Here is a 22,426-nt window from a genome sequence, read left to right as displayed (position 1 = left end):
AAGTAGGAGCTGATTTTTTTTAGAAAAGCAGAAATGCCCCCCTTTTCTACCTTGCGACCCTGAGAAAAGTTTTTGCCCTACAAACATTTAATGCACATTGCCTCGCTCAGGAAGGTCTGCTTGCCCCGATGGTCAGATGGCCACATTCTGATAAGAGGTATGGTTCTCTTTTTCTGGGCTGTTTTGGGAAGCTGTTCCGAGCTCAAATCTCTCTGCTCTGCTCTGCTCTGTGTGCAGTTGGTCCAGCTGTAGGGGCCAGCTCGTTATCAAAGTCTATAAATAGAACAGTGCAGCTGCAGCCTGGCCGCTCGTTAAGATGTTTTTAAACACAGCCCCACACACACACATGATAAACCAGACTGACAGAGAATGTCCACGCACAAACACAGGCATCACACTCACACAGACAGACACACACAGACACTCACACACAGTCACACATGCACGCATACACAAACAGATAAACACACAAACACAACACTGTTCCACACAGTAAAATGTAAGCATGGTAGTCGCCATGGTAACTTCTGAGGGCAGGCTGCCACACAGGTGTAATCAATCAGATCATTAGGGAGAGAGGAGTTTTGTGGCGCTTAAAGGGATAGTTCACCCTAGAATGATATTTCGCTCATTATCTACTCACCCTCATGTTGACTAAGGGCTGGAAGAAGTTTCAGAGTCCACCGTCCCTTCTCTGAGTTACAGGGGGTCTTGGCGTAGCAGTGCATGTCCATATAACGGTTGCAAAGGGACACCAGAGCTCTTCGTAAAAAAACACACACAAAAAAACATCCAAATACCTCCATGATGCTCGTATGTAATGTCCGTCTTGTGCTGAAGCCCCAAATTGCGTAATTGTCCCGAAAAAAATTAAATAAGTCTATATTTTAAGCTTGTTTGTAGCGGAAGCTTCTCGAAGCTCCTCTTCCTGGTCCGTCCAAATCTCGCGTGATTCGCAGTAACCGCACTGACGCCGGCGCAAATCACGCGAGATTTGGACGGACCAGGAAGAGGAGCTTCGAGAAGCTTCCGCTACAAACAAGCTTAAAATATAGACTTATTTAATTTTTTTCGGGACAATTACGCAATTTGGGGCTTCAGCACAAGACGGACATTACATACGAGCAGCATGGAGGTATTTGGATGTTTTTTTGTGTGTGTTTTTTTACGAAGAGCTCTGGTGTCCCTTTGCAACCGTTATATGGACATGCACTGCTACGCCAAGACCCCCTGTAACTCAGAGAAGGGACGGTGGACTCTGAGAATTCTTCCAGCCCTTAGTCAACATGAGGGTGAGTAGATAATGAGCGAAATATCATTCTAGGGTGAACTATCCCTTTAACAGTTTTACTTTCTGCACATGTACACGCAGACAGAGAGACCGTCAGACTCACACACACACACACAGGTTTTCAGCTCAAATTCATCAGGCTCTCAATTATTTTATACTTTTGATGTAAACATCTCCAACAATTTATATTTTTCTCATGAATTTAAGTTCAGACGTTTAGTCTTTCCAACTCTATTAATAGTAGTACAATTACAGGTGGAGCCTGGGACATAGGATGCAGCTTTTAACATGTGTCCTATCTATCTATATATCTGTCTATATATCTATCTATCTATCTATCTATCTATCTATCTATCTATCTATCTATCTATCTATCTATCTATCTATCTATCTATACCCCTCCCTATTTTTTAACCCCTCTGTCTCCTTTCTTTCTTTCTTTCTTTCTTTCTTTCTTTCTTTCTTTCTTTCTTTCTTTCTTTCTTTCTTTCTTCTACTCCTTCATTTGTATTTTACGTAACTTTTTATATCCTTCCCTCTCTATCCATCCATCCAACCATCCATCCATCCATCCATCCATCTACCTCTTTCTATCTATCATCCCCCTCTCTCTTTTTCTTCTTTCTTTCTTTCTTTCTTTCTTTCACTCCATTTCTGTCTTTTTACTTCTTTGTTTGTTTGATTCTTTCTTTCTTTCTACTCCTTTTCTCTTCCTTTGTTTTTACTCCATTTCTTTCTCTCTTTCTTTCTTTCTTTCTTTCTTTCTTTCTTTCTTTCTTTCTTTCTGTCCTTTTCTTTTTTCTCTCTTGTTTCAATCTTTCTTTCTTTCAACAATTTCTTCAGCTCATTCAGCATTGCTTCCAGCATTCACACCATTTCCATTCTTGGAAATGTTTTTTCTAGTTATTAGTGTGACTGCTGAAGCAGTCACACTATTGTTCTTCTGTTTGGCCATTTTCTTCCGCCTTTTTACGGTCTTCTTCTAGTCCTTCATACTTTGTGCTATTTCAACAATTCATATATCAAAATGTGCAGCTTTTTTTGAACTTTATCGGCATTACTTTTCTCTTTTTAACTATTTATACTTTTTAAAATATTTAACTTTTTCACAAAAAATCTCACATTCATCAAAGTCTCAACCTCTCTTCTTCACAACTCCACTGTAGTGTAGGGGTTAGGGTAACTGCTTGCCAACCCTAAGGTCACTGGTTCGAATCCAAGGGAAGAACTCTTGTTATGTTATGTTGAATTCTGCTCTCCTCCCCCGCCTTCAATTGGTTACAGGTGTTTGTTATCTCCTTGATTACTCATACCAGTTTGCAGCACATCATCACATTACAATGAATGACAACAGTTTTGAAAGCAGTGTGCTCTCTGTAGCCGAGTGGCAGAGTAAAGGTTTAGTGATCATATGGTCATGGGTTCGATTCCTGCCTCAGTCTTTTCACTTCATTGCTTGACTTTTGATTCCAATTATTCAGCTGTCATTGGACAGTCTTTGATTCCTCATAGTATAAAGCTCATTGTAACTCAGGTTCTCTGTGGCCATATGGTTAGTGTGTTAGGTGTTGTGCTATTTCAACAATTCATATATCAAAACGTGCAGCTTTTTTGGAACTTTATCGGCATTACTTTTCTCTTTTTAACTATTTATACTTTTTAAAATATTTAACTTTTTCTGCAAATTAAACTCTAGACAAATTATTTTCTCCAGTTTTGTAGCCACACTTGTCTTCTGGCTAAAATTCTGGTCAAAAATGCAAAGAGACTTAGATAATAATTTAAAATATTTTTTAAATGCAGCCAGGGAGCTCTCTGCTCTCATTCAGCCCAATGCTGAGAGTTCTCCACAACTCTGTCTGTAGTCCAGTTGGTTACAGGTGTTTGTTAAGAGACGCATTAATTGCTTCTGCCACCGTTTGCAGCACATCATCACATTACAATGGCAACATGCTTATGTCTGTGCTCTCTGTGGCGAAGTGGCAGAGTAAAGGTTTATTGATCATGAGGTCATGGGTTCGATTCCTTACTTTTTTTTTAAGCAGAAGCCAGTGATCCTCTTATCAAAGGTTTTCTTTACCCCTCACATACTGTCTCTGTCTGTAGCCTAGTGGTTAGCTTGCTGGTCTGGAGACCTGAAGGTTGCTGTTTCAAATCTTACCTCAACAACAATTATAGTGAATTATTTTCCCAGTCGTCCTCTGTTGACTTCTGATAACTTGCTTCATGTTGAAACTGCTGCTCTCAGCCTGAAATTCACAGAAATTTTCATTCTAAGTCATTCAAGCTTGACTCTCAAGCTTTCTTGATGTTGACAGTGTGCAGATCATTAACAGACAACAGTCTCTGCAACTGTGTGTGCACCGTGGCCTAGAGGCAGAGTGGAAGTCTAATGACCATGAGGTTGTGGGTTCGGTTCCGACCTTGGTCAAACATTTGTATGGTGATCACTGCTTGCACTATTTGCTAATTCTGCAACAGCGTTCAGTTGCTATCAGCAGTCACACCATTTCCATTCTTGGAAATGCTTTTTCTAGTTAGTGTGAATGCTGGAAGCATTCACACTATTGTTATTCGGTTCGGCCATTTTCTGCCTTTCTTCGTCATGTAACTAGTCCTTCATACTTTGTGCTATTTCAACAATTCAAATATCAAAATGTTCAGCCTTTTCGGGACAGGTGTGCTATGTCTTTTCTCTTTTCAACTATTCATACTTTTTGCAATATTCAACTATTTCTGATTTTTTTTTCCCCATAGAGAATGCATTGGAACAGTCTTGAAACTCTTCAAATCTTCTTACTTCTTTCAGCCTTTAAAGCGTCCACATACTTTCAGCTAGAGACTTCATTCAAATTCTGAGCTGTAGACAAACTTCTAATGTATTCATCCTGTATTTACAACTTTTTCATAGCTTGTACCGTTTTTGAGATAAATCCTTTAAAAGCACATGAGGATTTCTGACAAATTTCACACTTTTCAATGAGTGTGTATGGGGTTGGGTCAGAGTGAGTGACATCATCGTTAGAGTGAGAGGGATCGAAAAAACATTCAGGATTTTTTTCTGGATAAATTGCCAGCACGGCCACAAATTAAACTCTAGACACATGATTTCCTCACCGGTTTGTAGCCACACTTGTTGTGTCTCATTTAATGTGTTCAAAACAGCAGACAGACTTACAGAATTGTCTCAGTGAGCCTAATTGTGCAGCTAGACCCGCTCCAGTGGCTCATCCACTTCAATAGAAAAGTAGGAGCTGATTTTTTTAGAAAAGCAGAAATGCCCCCCTTTTCTACCTTGCGACCCTGAGAAAAGTTTTTGCCATACAAACATTTAATGCACATCAATGTGCTCAGGAAGGTCTGCTTGCCCAGATGGTCAGGAGGACCATATTCTGATAAGAGTTACGGTTCTCTTTTTCTGGGCTGTTTTCGGAAGCTGCACTGAGCTCAAATCTCTCTGCTCTGCTCTGCTCTGTGTGCAGTTGGTCCAGCTGTTGCGGCCAGCTCGTTATCAAAGTCTATAGTGCAGGTGCAGCCTGGCCGCTCGTTAAGATGTTTTTAAACACAGCCCCACACACACACATGATAAACCAGACTGACAGAGGATGTCCACGCACAAACACAGGCATCACACTCACACAGACAGACACACACAGACACTCACACACAGTCACACACACACACACATACACAAACAGACAAACACACAAACACAACACTGTTCCACACAGTAAAATGTAAGCATGGTAGTCGCCATGGTAACTTCTGAGGGCAGGCTGCCAATCAATCAGATCATTAGGGAGAGAGGAGTTTTGTGGCGCTTAACAGTTTTACTTTCTGCACATGTACACGCAGACAGAGAGACCGTCAGACTCACACACCCAGACACACACACAGGTTTTCAGCTCAAATTCATCAGGCTCTCAATTATTTTATACTTTTGATGTAAACATCTCCAACAATTAATTTTTTTCTCATGAATTTAAGTTCAGACGTTTAGTCTTTCCAACTCTATTAATAGTAGTACAATTACAGGTGGAGCCTGGGACATAGGATGCAGCTTTTAACATGTGTCCTATCTATCTATCTATCTATCTATCTATCTATCTATCTATCTATCTATCTATCTATCTATCTATCTATCTATCTATCTATCTATCTATCCCCCTCCCTATTTTTAACCCCTCTGTCTCCTTTTTTTCTTTCTTTCTTTCTTCTACTCCTTCATTTGTATTTTACGTAACTTTTTCTATCCTTCCCTCTCTATCCATCCATCCATCCATCCATCCATCTACCTCTTTCTATCTATCATCCCCCTCTCTCTTTTTCTTTCTTTCTTTCTTTCTTTCTTTCTTTCTTTCTTTCTTTCTTTCTTTCTTTCCTTCTTTCTTTCACTCACTCCATTTCTGTCTTTTTACTTCTTTGTTTGTTTGATTGTTTCTTTCTTTCTTTCTATTCCTTTTCTCTTCCTTTGTTTTTACTCCATTTCTTTCTTTCTTTCACTCCATTTCTGTTTGTTTACTTCTTTGTTTGTTTGATTCTTTCTTTCTTTCTTTCTACTCCTTTTCTCTTCCTTTGTTTTTACTCCATTTCTTTCTTTCTTTCTTTCTTTCACTCCATTTCTGTCTTTTTACTTCTTTGTTTGTTTGATTCTTTCTTTCTTTCTTCCTTTCTTTCTTTCTTTCTTTCTTTCTTTCTTTCAACAATTTCTTCAGCTCATTCAGCATTGCTGGAAGCATTCACACCATTTCCATTCTTGGAAATGTTTTTTCTAGTTAGTGTGACTGCTGAAGCAGTCACACTATTGTTCTTCTGTTTGGCCATTTTCTTCCGCCTTTTTACGGTCTTCTTCTAGTCCTTCATACTTTGTGCTATTTCAACAATTCATATATCAAAACGTGCAGCTTTTTTTGAACTTTATCGGCATTACTTTTCTCTTTTTAACTATTTATACTTTTTAAAATATTTAACTTTTTCACAAAAAAATCTCACATTCATCAAAGTCTCAACCTCTCTTCTTCACAACTCCACTGTAGTGTAAGGGTTAGGGTGGATGTTTGCCAACCCTAAGGTCACTGGTTCGAATCCAAGGGAAGAACTCTTGTTATGTTATGTTGAATTCTGCTCTCCTCCCCCGCCTTCAATTGGTTACAGGTGTTTGTTATCTCCTTGATTACTCGTACCAGTTTGCAGCACATCATCACATTACAATGAATGACAACAGTCTTGAAAGCAGTGTGCTCTCTGTAGCCGAGTGGCAGAGTAAAGGTTTAGTGATCATATGGTCATGGGTTCGATTCCTGCCTCAGTCTTTTCACTTCATTGCTTGACTTTTGATTCCAATTATTCAGCTGTCATTGGACAGTCTTTGATTCCTCATAGTATAAAGCTCATTGTAACTCAGGTTCTCTGTGGCCATATGGTTAGTGCTCAGCCTGAAATTCACAGACATTTTCATTCTAAGTCATTCAAGCTTGACTCTCAAGCTTTCTTGATGTTGACAGTGTGCAGATCATTAACAGACAACAGTCTCTGTAACTGTGTGTGCACCGTGGCCTAGAGGCAGAGTGGAAGTCTAATAACCATGAGGATGTGGGTTCGATTCTGACCTTGGTCAAACATTTGTATGGTGATCACAGCTTGCACTATTTGCTAATTCTGCAACAGCGTTCAGTTGCTGTCAGCAGTCACACCATTTCCATTCTTGGAAATGCTTTTTCTAGTTATTTTTCCACTTCCGGCCAGATTTCGATTCGCTACTAGTCCATATTATATATCAAAACGTGCGTCTTGATCGGGATCGCTGTGCTATTACTTTTCTCAACAGCTTACGAATTTTTCGCGACGTAGTCGCGAAAAACTGCGCAAAAATTTTGCATGTAAGTCAATGGGACGGGCGGAAAAAAAAGAGCGAAAAAGACCAATCATTGGAGTTTAACAAACGTCTACTGCTCAGGCATACTTTCACCTAGAGACTCCATTTAAACTTTAAACAGTAGACACAAGTCTTGTGTATTGTCGTATTACTCCACGTTTTGATAGGTCATATAGTTTTTGATCAATCCCTGATCAATGACCATGATCATTTTTGGAGAAATTATGAGTTTATAATGGGTGTGTATTGCATGGAATGTTCGTGTCAGAGTGCGTGACATCATCGGTTAGAGTGGGAGAGAGTGAAGAAACATTCTGTATTTTTTCTGGATAAATTGCCACCACGGCCACAATTTACACTCTACAGACATAATTTTTTCAGAATTTGTAAGACAAACTTGTTATCTCTCATGTCATGTGCTCAAAATATCAGAGAGACTTACAGAACTTACAGAATCAGCCTCTGAGTGCGGCCACGTCTGTCCCTGCTCCTCATTGAGTCCAATACAAATATTTTCTGAGAGGAGCAGAACGGCCTGATGTTTTAAAACTGCCAGCGTCGCCAAAATATTTACTGTAGAAACACCAAATCGTACCGAAATTTTCAGTAAGTCCTTAGAGCAACATTGATCTGTGTTTTGTTCTGATAGGAGTTACCGTTTTGTCATGCTAAGCCTAATTGTGAGGCCGGTTTAGAGGCAGAAAATGGCTGTTTTTCTCCACGTTTCTGTCTGTCTCAGCCTGCGGGGGCCCCTATCGCCGTGGTAACCTCTTTGATCCTCAGGCCAGGGCTCGTTAACTTCATAAACAATCCACCTGGCGCTCGTTTAAATGTTTATAAACACAGACACAGCTAAATCAGACTGACACAGGATGCAGCTACTAACTAACTATGTGACAAGTCAGTCACACACACACACACAGACTCTAGAGCCAGCTTCATGTGATTACAGTTACACACACACACACACACACACACACACACACAGGTAACCTAATGTGGTTACAGCTCCTCCATATCAGTGCTTATAGAAAGATGATCATGTGTCTGTCTGATCAGCTCTGTCTTGACCTTAAGATCGTGGGTTTGATTCCCATGTTGACAGAGATGGCACAACCCGCAGTAGCTCCCGTGGCCCATTCAAAATTTCCCGAGAGGAAATTTTCTAGTTATTATTAGTGTGACTGCTGAAGCAGTCACACTATTGTTCTTCTGTTTGGCCATTTTCTTCCGCCTTTTTACGGTCTTCTTCTAGTCCTTCATACTTTGTGCTATTTCAACAATTCATATATCAAAACGTGCAGCTTTTTTTGAACTTTATCGGCATTACTTTTCTCTTTTTAACTCTTTATACTTTTTAAAATATTTAACTTTTTCTGATTTTTTTTTCTGATCTAGAGTTTTTCTGGCTAAACTGTCAGCACGGCCACAAATTAAACTCTAGACAAATTATTTTCTCCAGTTTTGTAGCCACACTTGTCTTCTGGCTAAAATTCTGGTCAAAAATGCAAAGAGACTTAGATAATAATTTAAAATATTTTTTAAATGCAGCCAGGGAGCTCTCTGCTCTCATTCAGCTCAATGTATTTTTTTCACATCAGCAGGAGAAGGAGCTCAACTTTGTAACTTGCTGTTAGGTGCTTTTTAATTCATTTTAATTCACCAAAAAATAGTCACAGGTCACAAAAAAGTCCTCTTCTTACTTGGTGTGGCTAATTTATACTAATTTCTCTTTATTTTAAGAATCATTGAAAAATCTCACATTCATCAAAGTCTCAACCTCTCTTCACCACAACTTCACTGTAGTATAGGGGTTAGGGTGGCCGTTTGCCAACCCTAAGGTCACTGGTTTGAATCCAAGGGAAGAACTCTTGTTATGTTATGTTGAATTCTGCTCTCCTCCACCGCCTTCAATTGGTTACAGGTGTTTGTTATCTCCTTGATTACTCATACCAGTTTGCAGCACATCATCACATTACAATTAATGACAACAGTCTTGAAAGCAGTGTGCTCTCTGTAGCTGAGTGGCAGAGTAAAGGCTTAATGATCATAAGGTCATGGGTTCGATTCCTACCTCAGTCATTTCACATCATTGCTTGACTTTTGATTCCGATTATTCAGCTGTCATTGGACAGTCTTTGATTCCTGATAGTATAAAGCTCATTGTAACTCAGGTTCTCTGCACATTTACAAGCCTAATGTAACTTGAGTTCAGTGAGCTGGAGCCCAGCCCGAACTCACAAGACGGGCAGGCTTGCAGGCCTAGATGTGGTGTTGCACAGATGTGACAGTGACAGTTTCCTCATCATTAATCCTCATTATTATAGTAAATGAGGTTGCTCTTCAATATATTTCCAAATTTAAATAAAGGTTATAATAATAATTAAACCTGGGCTATCATCCTATCCTTCCTCGTTCATGTTGTGAGGACAGGACAAAGTCTCTTGGACATGAGAGGTGGGCAGGTGCTTCTCTTGCACTCCTTCACTCACCCACTCTTGATTGGCATATAAATGAATGTTAAATGAAAATAAAAACTAGTTTGGAAATAATACATACCGTACATGCAAAAATGCGAAATTTAAATAATATAGGTTAATATAAAGTATTTTCTATTCTATAGTGACTACAGCTGGCCAAAATTGGCCCCCAGCTTATCATGCCACACCTGTCATGTCTTAGATGTTATGAGTATTTCATGATACAATGTAGCCTAATAGTCTATATTGTTGTGTCTAGGGGTGTCCTCAACTCAGAATTGTGTTTATGCTGAATAGAAACTTCAAGTATTCATTGTGTGACCATGATATGATTACTTGTTTTGCAAAACATCAACAAGACATTATAACATCTGAACTGTTTATGATAGAGACGAGCTGTAAACATCATCTGAATTGTGAGATTATCTACTTTCCCAGGCTCCTTGAGTGGTGCCTCTATGACAAGGGACCGGGTGCGTGTAATCATGTGGTGCAGGAACAGATGCAGAAATTTTTCTGGTCTTCCATTTTTTTTAACAGATTGGCTATTTTACAATATACAGTCTGTCACAAAAGTTCTTCATATGGCTCAGAGTTGAAAGGCTTGGCAGCTCGGTGTAGCTGTCAAGGTATAATAGGTATAGCTCACCTGGTAGAGCAGCTTGCACTGTGAGCAAGGACTATGCTCCAGTCTGGGATCAAATCCCAGTGGAGAGTTTTACACTAAATGCGCTGAATCTGTAATTATACAATGTCCAGCTGTCAGCAACCGGGGGGTGGGGTGCGAGGAGGTGGCTGGGCGGGTGCAAAACAGTGCAGTCTCCGCCCACCCCCCAGAGGTGAATTGCTAATGTGCATGGCTAATGAGCTGGTTTTAAAATGGCCGAAAAGGGTCGGGGGAGTGAGACTTTAAGCATCATTGAAAAATCTCACATTCATCAAAGTCTCAACCTCTACTTCATTGGAAGTGTTGGAATGGCCTAGTGGATAAGGTTCCTGCCAACCAATCACAAGGTCACAGGTTCAAAACCCATCTGAGCAGTCTTGTTAGTGTCAGCCACTTTGACCTTTAACCAATACCACTTGGTCTGGTCACAAGATCAAACTTGATAATGCATATGCGCCCCCACCTATTCTCTTTACCTCTTTCAATCTTGGTTTATGTTAACATGTTTCTTGTTTATACCACTGCACTAAGATTGATTTGCACTGGAACTACAGCTTTGGGCTAGTTAACTTCAGAGTGAGACAGAGTGCAGTTCATCAACAGACAACAGTCTCTGCAACTGTGTGTACACTGTGGCCTAGAGGCAGAGTGAAAGTCTGCTGATCATGAGGTTGTGGGTTCGATACCTACCTTGGGCAACCATTTGTATGGTGATCACTGCTTGCACTATTTGCTAATTCTGCAACAGCGTTCAGCTGCTTTCAGCAGTCACACGCATTTCCATCAGGAAATTATACTTTATCTAGTTAGTGTGAATGCTGGAAGCATTCACACTATTGTTATTCGGTTCGGCCATTTTCTGCCTTTCTTCGTCATGTAACTAGTCCTTCATACTTTGTGCTATTTCAACAATTCAAATATCAAAATGTTCAGCCTTTTCGGGACAGGTGTGCTATGTCTTTTCTCTTTTCAACTATTCATACTTTTTGCAATATTCAACTATTTCTGATTTTTTTTTCCCCATAGAGAATGCATTGGAACAGTCTTGAAACTCTTCAAATCTTCTTACTTCTTTCAGCCTTTAAAGCGTCCACATACTTTCAGCTAGAGACTTCATTCAAATTCTGAGCTGTAGACAAACTTCTAATGTATTCATCCTGTATTTACAACTTTTTCATAGCTTGTACCGTTTTTGAGATAAATCCTTTAAAAGCACATGAGGATTTCTGACAAATTTCACACTTTTCAATGAGTGTGTATGGGGTTGGGTCAGAGTGAGTGACATCATCGTTAGAGTGAGAGGGATCGAAAAAACATTCAGGATTTTTTCTGGATAAATTGCCAGCACGGCCACAAATTAAACTCTAGACACATGATTTCCTCACCGGTTTGTAGCCACACTTGTTGTGTCTCATTTAATGTGTTCAAAACAGCAGACAGACTTACAGAATTGTCTCTATGAGCCTAATTGTGCAGCTAGACCCGCTCCAGTGGCTCATCCACTTCAATAGAAAAGTAGGAGCTGATTTTTTTAGAAAAGCAGAAATGCCCCCTTTTCTACCTTGCGACCCTGAGAAAAGTTTTTGCCCTACAAACATTTAATGCACATCAATGTGCTCAGGAAGGTCTGCTTGCCCAGATGGTCAGGAGGACCATATTCTGATAAGAGTTACGGTTCTCTTTTTCTGGGCTGTTTTCGGAAGCTGCACTGAGCTCAAATCTCTCTGCTCTGCTCTGCTCTGTGTGCAGTTGGTCCAGCTGTAGCGGCCAGCTCGTTATCAAAGTCTATAGTGCAGGTGCAGCCTGGCCGCTCGTTAAGATGTTTTTAAACACAGCCCCACACACACACATGATAAACCAGACTGACAGAGGATGTCCACGCACAAACACAGGCATCACACTCACACAGACAGACACACACCGACACTCACACACAGTCACACACACACACATACACAAACAGACAAACACACAAACACAACACTGTTCCACACAGTAAAATGTACAGGGTGTCCGCGGGGTTTTAAAAAGTATTAAAAAGTGATAAATCAAAAAAGCAAAATTTAATGGCCTTAAAAAGTGATAAATTTGGTCCAAAGGTATTAATTTTAAAGAATAGGTATTATTTTTTTTCTTTTGGACAATGACTGGTTATATTTTGATGAAATAGGCGTAATAAAATAAATAAAGCATTACTTGCTTGCGCCGCTACTTCAAAATAAAAGGAATGATATTGACGTCATATCAATTCATTGTATTCATTGGCCGCTAGAAATCTAAAATCGTCTTTGCGCGCATAGTTGTCAGGCGGATAGAAGTGCTACTAGTGAATCTCTTCGGATTTTAGCGTGTGGCAAAACGTTTTGAATATGGGAAAATGCAAGTTTGCAGAAGACTTAAATTGAGATGACAGGCGCCTTGATGTAGCCTATGTGTGTGTCAATGTAGATGCACGTAACGCGCCGCACATCCGATGTGCTCTTTTTTCATGCATTCGCGGCTCACAGCTCCATGAACCTTCTACCGCCAGCCCGGTGTTTAGTCGGACCGGGTCCGGGTCTGCTCCGTTTGAAAGGGCAGGAAGCCCCGAAGCGGGGGGGGCAGGTGAGGGTGGGATCAGGGGAGAGAGGCTGGTGATTGAGAAAGGCATGATAAGATATTTTATTTTTGATCAAATGTTCCTGATGACTTATGGATGGTGCCCTGTTGTGCAACCGAGTCTCCTGGGTAATGGTAATGATGTAAGTAAGTGTTGGATGATAAAATCTATGTACATGCAGGGCTCCAGACTGCGACTAAATGGTCGCATTTTGCGACTAAAATTTGATACAGTGCGAGTAAATTTTTCATCTACTCGCGCATGTGCGACCAGTAAATTTGCCGATTTTTTTTTTTTTTTTTTAATGACCACTGTGATTGGCTAATGTGTGATAAGAAGCGTGTGTTTATCTTCTCTACATCTCGGAGCGGAGGAGACGTCTTTCCACAGCGCAGCTCTGTGTGAAACAGCAGGAGACACACAGACCGGTGACCTGCACGTGTGTGTGCTGTGTCACCTGCATTTTTTTTTTTCGACGGCTCGCTACAAACCTTAAACATCCCATAATATGCTCGCGCTCTCGGCAGCGGTACTCAAATCGTCACAAGGCAACGAAGCAGGTTGACTCGCGCTGCAGAACGCGCTGCACAGACTAGGCTCGGATATGATTGATCGATTGTTGATCGATAGATCCTCTTTTTTTTTGGCCGTGCGGAGGAGGTTGGGGGGGGGTCGACGAGTTTGATGCCAAGGAGTCCGTGCACATGTGGCTCAGTCAGGGTCATCAGACAAGGAGGCCAACAAGGGCTGGCCTACACAGGCACCTTATATCCCAAGGGGGGGGGGGGTCTGTTCTAGGATGAGTTTACCACAAGTGGTGTGTCTACTTGTTTTGTTATTGGTCAGTGCAGCCTAAACATTAACTTTATATTTTCAATATATAAACTGTTGCACAATAAAATGTGAATTTAAAACATTATAGTTTCTGCATTTATGCAGTATTTATCAGTAATACAGTGAAAATTAGAGGAAATGTGCAAATTTACTTTGCAAGTCGATTTCGGTGTGTGCCCCTAAATTTTCTGCTTGCGCTCCTAAAATTTTAAGTTAGGGGCCACTGTGCTCCTAGTCAAAAAAGTTAGTCTGGAGCCCTGACATGTCATAAAATCTTTCTGATTGATACTTGGTGCAACTCGATGTCGTGGTGGTATTAAAAAAAATCTGAAGGTAGTGAAAAAAGGTATTAAATGGTAGTAAATTGACTCAAAGATTTGTGTATATACCCTGATGTAAGCATGGTAGTCGCCATGGTAACTTCTGAGGGCAGGCTGCCAATCAATCAGATCATTAGGGAGAGAGGAGTTTTGTGGCGCTTAACAGTTTTACTTTCTGCACATGTACACGCAGACAGAGAGACCGTCAGACTCACACACCCAGACACACACACAGGTTTTCAGCTCAAATTCATCAGGCTCTCAATTATTTTATACTTTTGATGTAAACATCTCCAACAATTAATTTTTTTCTCATGAATTTAAGTTCAGACGTTTAGTCTTTCCAACTCTATTAATAGTACTAGTACAATTACAGGTGGAGCCTGGGATATAGGACGCAGCATTTATCTATCTATCTATCTATCTATCTATCTATCTATCTATCTATCTATCTATCTATCTATCTATCTATCTATCTATCTATCTATCTATCTATCTATCTATCTATCTATCCCCCTCCCTATTTTTAACCCCTCTGTCTCCTTTTTTTCTTTCTTTCTTTCTTCTACTCCTTCATTTGTATTTTACGTAACTTTTTCTATCCTTCCCTCTCTATCCATCCATCCATCCATCCATCCATCTACCTCTTTCTATCTATCATCCCCCTCTCTCTTTTTCTTTCTTTCTTTCTTTCTTTCTTTCTTTCTTTCTTTCTTTCTTTCTTTCTTTCTTTCTTTCCTTCTTTCTTTCACTCACTCCATTTCTGTCTTTTTACTTCTTTGTTTGTTTGATTGTTTCTTTCTTTCTTTCTACTCCTTTTCTCTTCCTTTGTTTTTACTCCATTTCTTTCTTTCTTTCTTTCACTCCATTTCTGTTTGTTTACTTCTTTGTTTGTTTGATTCTTTCTTTCTTTCTTTCTACTCCTTTTCTCTTCCTTTGTTTTTACTCCATTTCTTTCTTTCTTTCACTCCATTTCTGTCTTTTTACTTCTTTGTTTGTTTGATTCTTTCTTTCTTTCTTCCTTTCTTTCTTTCTTTCTTTCTTTCTTTCTTTCAACAATTTCTTCAGCTCATTCAGCATTGCTGGAAGCATTCACACCATTTCCATTCTTGGAAATGTTTTTTCTAGTTCTCCTTCATCTTCCGGACGATTTTCGATTCGCTACTATATATGATATATAATATGTCCTGCAACTCTTCGAGTTGCAGGACATATTATATATCAAAACGTGCGTCCTGATCGGGATCGCTGTGCTATTACTTTTCTCAACAGTTTACGAATTTTTCGCGACGTAGTCGCGAAAAACTGCGCAAAAATTTCGCATGTAAGTCAATGGGACGGGCGAAAAAAAAAGACCGAAAAAGACCAATCATTGGAGTTTAACAAAAGTCTACTGCTCAGGCATACTTTCACCTAGAGACTCCATTTAAACTTTAAACAGTAGACACAAGTCTTGTGTATTGTCGTATTACTCCACGTTTTGATAGGTCATATAGTTTTTGATCAATCCCTGATCAATGACCATGATCATTTTTGGAGAAATTATGAGTTTATAATGGGTGTGTATTGCATGGAATGTTCGTGTCAGAGTGCGTGACATCATCGGTTAGAGTGGGAGAGAGTGAAGAAACATTCTGTATTTTTTCTGGATAAATTGCCACCACGGCCACAATTTACACTCTACAGACATAATTTTTTCAGAAATTTGTAAGACAAACTTGTTATCTCTCATGTCATGTGCTCAAAATATCAGAGAGACTTACAGAACTTACAGAATCAGCCTCTGAGTGCGGCCACGTCTGTCCCTGCTCCTCATTGAGTCCAATACAAATATTTTCTGAGAGGAGCAGAACGGCCTGATGTTTTAAAACTGCCAGCGTCGCCAAAATATTTACTGTAGAAACACCAAATCGTACCGAAATTTTCAGTAAGTCCTTAGAGCAACGTTGATCTGTGTTTTGTTCTGATAGGAGTTACCGTTTTGTCATGCTAAGCCTAATTGTGAGGCCGGTTTAGAGGCAGAAAATGGCTGTTTTTCTCCACGTTTCTGTCTGCCTCAGCCTGCGGGGGCCCCTATCGCCGTGGTAACCTCTTTGATCCTCAGGCCAGAGCTCGTTAACTTCATAAACAATCCACCTGGCGCTCGTTTAAATGTTTATAAACACAGACACAGCTAAATCAGACTGACACAGGATGCAGCTACTAACTAACTATGTGACAAGTCAGTCACACACACACACACACACACACACACACACACACACAGGTAACCTAATGTGGTTACAGCTCCTCCATATCAGTGCTTATAGAAAGATGATCATGTGTCTGTCTGATCAGCTCTGTCTTGACCTTAAGATCGTGGGTTTGATTCCCATGTTGACAGAGATGGCACAACCCGCAGTAGCTCCCGTGGCCCATTCAAAATTTCCCGAGAGGAAATTTTCTAGTTTGACATGACCTGCACGGGTCTCAAACCCAGATATCTCACACCGCAGGCGGCGATACTAACCGCTTCCTCAAGTCATTTCTCTACTATCTGCCACCACACGTTGTCAATTCTCTGGTAGCTACATCGTGACTGAGGCTACTGTATATCCACGGACCTTCGTTACATGCGCGTACACACTATTTACAAATGAAGATTTGATGAGTGTTTGTTTTTTGTTCACAATTTCTCCACAATTGTCGCTCGCAAGAAACAGATGATGCTGGTGTGGGTTTGAAACGGATGAGGGAGGGTACACGCTTTCAGAATGGAGACCAGTCAGTCAGTGAAGCAGCTTTGGTCCAGTCAGGTGATTCATTCATTCAGGCAGTGAAGCAGTTACTGATTCAGACGTCATATGTCACGTGATTTTTTCCGCACCGAAACAAGCTTTGAAGCAGTGGTTCGATGTTACTGGTTTGAAGCTCGTATGGAAGCTTCAGTGTCGGACTGCCATCACTAATATAAAGTGCCTAATTTGGACCTCCTATGTCAATCAAATGTGTTATATGTTTTTGAAGCTTCTGAAGCTTAACTTATCAAAATGAAACACAGTTGATTTCTGGTCATTTGTTTCTCAGACGGCCATAGCGGTTGTATTGCAGCTGCTCAGGGCCATTGTATAGGGGAGAAAGGTGATGATGTTTCTAGGGGCCCAAAAATACCACAGTAGTCTAATCTTTGACTGAATTATTCTGCATAAGACCCTGACTGATACTCATAGTAATGCTGCATTAGCATCAAAACAACAGGGTTCCTACAGGTTCCTTCAGGTTAAATTCAAGTCTTTTTAAGACCTTTTTAAGACCATTTATATAAATGTAATACCTATTTCACCGCCCTACCGGCAAAGAAAAGTGAAATTCTCAAATTTCAGAGCGTTTACTGTAAATTAACTGTATCATCCCACTATTTTTCTTCTCTTTGTGCTCTACTAGGGATGTAACAATATCTCACAATATTACAACACCTCAATAACAAGCCCATGATATTTATTGCAGTATCATAAGGCATCATGATATCAAAATCTCACTGTATGATAATACCATATAAGCTCCACAGTACAAGACTTATTCCACTATCCATAAGTCAACAAGAAGAACATTGATCAAAAATAATCGTGGTTGACAAATTAAACTTTTGACGAAAAATGCAATATGGAGAAGTTTAATACAGCACAACTTTTAAGACCCAGAAATCAAAATTCAAGACTTTTTCAAGTCTTTTTAAGGTATTATTTTCAAATTCATAAATTCAATGCTTTTAAGACTTTTTAAGACCCCGCGGGAACCCTGAAACAAAGAAGGCTAAATAAAAAACAATAATACATACGTAGTCTAAGAAAAAAAGTGGAAAAGTTAGGGGGAGGGGCCCACTTTAGTATTCTTTCAATTCCTAGCAACGGCCCTGAGCTGCTACAGACGCCGTGACCAGCTGTGTTTCCATTTCGTGACTTCTGCCGCCGCTCTTCTATTTTTTTTAATTTATTCATTTTTTACAAAAGCGCACCGGGGCAAACGCACGCTATAGAAAGGACACAAGCGCGCACCAAATTTCACACACAACGTAAACAATGTGACTGTACATGTAGCTAGATACAGTGGAGGAGGAGGCAGAGACCGGTGGATGTCGGTGGTCGAGTCACGGTCACCATGACAGCGGGCTGTAGGGGCGACGCCGAGGCAGAGCTCTGTTCTGGACTTTGATCTGCGTCGTTGCTAAGGAACAAGTTTCCACGCTCCAATCTTCACATTTTTAAAGGAGCATTATCGCAAATTACAATTCTTTGTCCGGCCACTAGATGGAGCCGGTGGTGCAGCAGCATACGTATCTGAAGTAAACATCCTACACAGCGAGCCGTTAAAGGACAATTCCAGGCAAATTCAACTCGGGGCTGTATGTTCCTAACACTTTAGGTCTAACAGAAGGAATCTGAAGGTTTTCAGTTTAATGCCTCCTGTTTTGCGGTAGTTGTGTCTGTCCCCGCATCGCCACGGCAACGATGAATGGGAGCGGTTTGAAGTTCTGCTGCTTAGGCTGTTTCCATCCCTCAAAGCCACAGACAGCGTCAGATGGAGACTCAAACATGCAGCCAGAGTTGATATTCCTGTGTTTATGACACAAACGGGAGCTTCCCACTGCACCTGAACACACCGCGCACGGCAACTTGGGTCTCGACTCCGCCAGACTTTGAATTAGATCTAGTTTTACAAACATGTCGGCTTGTTGAAGTAAATAAACTTCTGGCTGCATGTTTGAGTCTCCATCTGACGCTGTCTGTGGCTTTGAGGGATGGAAACAGCCTAAGCAGCGGAACTTCAATCTGCTCCCATTCATCGCTGCCGTGGCGACGTGGGGACAAGACACAACTACCGCAAAACAGGAAAATACAGCCCGAGTTGAATTTACCCGGAATTGTCCTTTAAGGAGTGGCCGGGCCTGCTTGTCTCATAACAAAAAGAAATTCTGCAGTCGCTCCACGGACACTGTTGGCTATGTTTTGTACACATATAGTTACGGCTCCCCTCGACCTATTTATTGCATATTTCAGTTTTTTTTTTTTTCTATTAGGTACTGTTGTATTTGCGATAATGCTCCTTTAAAAAAAAATTTGAATTCTATTGAAATAGCGAAGTTCGTTTTGACAGCCCACAGTCTACTGTAAAGTGTGTGTGTGTGTGTGTGTGCGCCTGCAGCAGCAGATGATTCACTTCCTGTGAACACCTGAGATCAGATCAGCTGCAGGCGGAGAGAGTTCACACACCTGAGACTCTCTGCTCTCTCTGGAGGGGTGTGTGTGTGTGTGTGTGTGTGTGTGTCTGGGGGGGGGGTAGATCAGGTGGAGGATCAATTAACCAACGGGGAAGAAAACATCAGCGCTTAACCAATAATCAATCAGCTTCAACAAGTCCAGTCAGTTTAGTTGTTATAGCGACTTCAGACCTGTTGTGTGATGCCGTGTGTGTGTGTGTGTGTGTGTGTGTGTGTGTGTGTGGTGGGGGGGGCAGATGTTGCAGCAGCTCCTCGGGGAACAACAGGAACAACTGATGTAGAAACACACACACACACACTCACACACACACACACACACATCTATAAATCTATAAATAGAACAGGGTTGATTGTTATATTGTAACTAACTTAGTATATGGTAGCTATATATTTATTTATGGGGATAGTTTATATATATATTTTTTAATTTATATTAATAAGGATATTTTTGTAATTATATATTTATATAGATATTTATGACGTGTGTATATTTATATAGGTGTATTATGTAGTTATAAGGATATCTGTGTAGTTACTAACTTAAGAATAGTTATAAAGGGGTGGGGAGTTAGAAACGTATTGTACTTCTTCCCACTCCTTTTTCAAACAATGTGCGGTGTTTGCCTTGGCTCTATTTTTATTTTATTTCTTTTGTATGTACAAATAGTTAGGCTTAAGGTTGCAAAATTCCGGGAATTTTCAAAGTTGGAAACTTTCCATGGGAATTAACAGGAATATACGGGAATAAACGGGAATAAATCCGAAATTTACAAAATTGAAGGTTGGCCCTTAATAAGTAATTAGTAATATTTTACTCAACATTCATGTTTTTATTGTTCAGTAAAATAATAGATTTTTCATACAATAATTAAAACTTGATAAAGTTCTACTCACAAATAAATCAGTTGAAATGTCGTGTTTTTTTAATTGTATTATTTTGCATGGATGTCTGCTGCTTATGACAAAACAAAATTTACATTTATCTTTAGATATGATACAGTTTGTTTAAATTACCCCCAAATTTCCAGTTAATTCCCATAAATTCCCAATAATTCCTATAAATTCCCATGGAAAGTTTCCAATTAGGAATATTTCTGAAATACCCCAGCTTAACTTCCCATGGAAAGTTTCTGGAAATTTACCGGAAATCTACTGGAAATGTTCCACCCCTTTGCAACCCTAGATATGATACAGTTTGTTTAAGTTACCCCAAATTTCCAGTTAATTCCCATAAATTCCCAATAATTCCTATAAATTCCCATAATTCCCATGGAATATTTCCAATTAGGAATATTTCCAAAATACCCCATCTTAACTTCCCATGGAAAGTGTCTGGAAATTTACCGTAAATTTACTGGACATTTTCCACCCCTTTGCAACCCTGGTTAGGCTACATACATTTTTATATGTGACAGTGGTCCTGTCACTATGCCTCCAACTGATCATGTTTTAATGAATTTAATGAATTTAATTTAATTTAATGAATTTAATGAAAAATATCTGATACAGGATATAAATCCTTTACATCAGACTCAAATAAATAACAACATACAAAAATTAAACACAAATATACCAACTCATACATAATCACTAAAATACATATAACAAAATAATCCCCAAAAATCTCATGAAAACTACAAGAGAAAAACAAAAACAAGAAAGAGAAACAAACAAACACAAAACAAAATAATTCATACCCTTGCCCTGTAATTATATAAAAAGTCCTTGTTTGACCAACATTGATGGAGTCTATTCATGCGCCCTGGCTACTTGGCCAAGGGGACGTCCCTTTGCGCGCGTGACTCTGACCCGGGAGGCGTGGGTTCAATCCCCGCCCGGGCCCTCTTCACCTTGCCACAGATACATGTTCGAAAATAAATAAAATTCATTCATTCACACACACCCAGGGGGAGGAGTTTGGGCCAGTTCTATGACTCCCCCTCCTCCTCCTCCGTCACAGTGAACAGCTTCTCTCTAACAGACGGACCAGACACCAAGAAGAAAGTTGGTTTTTCCTCTAGTCAATAATCAATCTGAGCTGATTATTGACTCATATCGATCAGTGATCAGAGGACCGGGACCTGCCTGAGGGGGTGAGGGGGGGGCATCAGCTGCTGCACGGTAAGACTGCTGCTTATAGTCACTATAGAGACGAAGATCCTTACTTATAATAATAATAATAAATTGTATTTATAGAGCGCATTTTCACCTGAAGAACAAGTCTCAAAGCGCTTACAATAAAGATTAGAAAAAATAGAAAAGAAAAATAAAGTAGAAATAAAAAAAAAACTGGTGGTAAAAAACGGGCTATACAGATAAAATTGCCTTGTCTTGCCTTATTCAGTCTGTTCATGGGTTATGAACGCTTCTATTACATATGAATATAATCAATTCTATGATAAACTGCATCAAATATTATTTATAATAAACCGAATGTGAATTTGTTCAGATGTGATTTGTGTGTTTTTATCAGCTTAAACAGATTTATGAGATTTAATCAGATTAACATGTTTGTGACACAGCAGAGCGTCGATCTAACACATGCAGCTTTTTACTGTGGTTACATGTTGATTACTGTTGTTAAAGGGATAGTTCAACATTTTGTCAAACTGACCCATTGCCATAATCCCTATAGTCATAGCAGTAGGTTCGTTACCTTTAATTGTCGGTGCAAGCTGTTTTTAGAACGGCGGAGCAGAGCCGTGAGCCTACGGAGGCTCATTATGGGATTTCTTGGTTTCCCTCATCAAACTCATCAAATACACAATCCAACAACTCCACAACGCTCTGGTGGACAAGTTGTGACCTGCACATTCACCACGCTATGAGATAATAACACAACGTTACCACACAGAGTTGTTTTAGAGGGAAACTCATGCAAAACCACTGATGCACGTTGCCTTCAGGGACAGTTTTTCATCAACAGTCTCTGTATTTCCCTCTAAAACAACTCTGTGTGGTAACGTTGTGTTATTATCTCATTGCGTGGTGAATGTGCAGCTCACAACTTGTCCACCAGAGCGTTGTGGAGTTGTTGAATTGTGTATGTCGTGGCTTTCCTTCGTGTTGTCAAAGTCACGTGAGAGGATGAAAGGCAGGGATT

This window comes from Trachurus japonicus, chromosome 17 (assembly GCF_045865225.1).
Source record: "Trachurus japonicus isolate A0001 chromosome 17, Traja_1.0".
In the NCBI taxonomy this organism is placed as follows: Eukaryota; Metazoa; Chordata; class Actinopteri; order Carangiformes; family Carangidae; genus Trachurus; species Trachurus japonicus.
Note: the sequence above shows the minus strand (reverse complement) of the source record.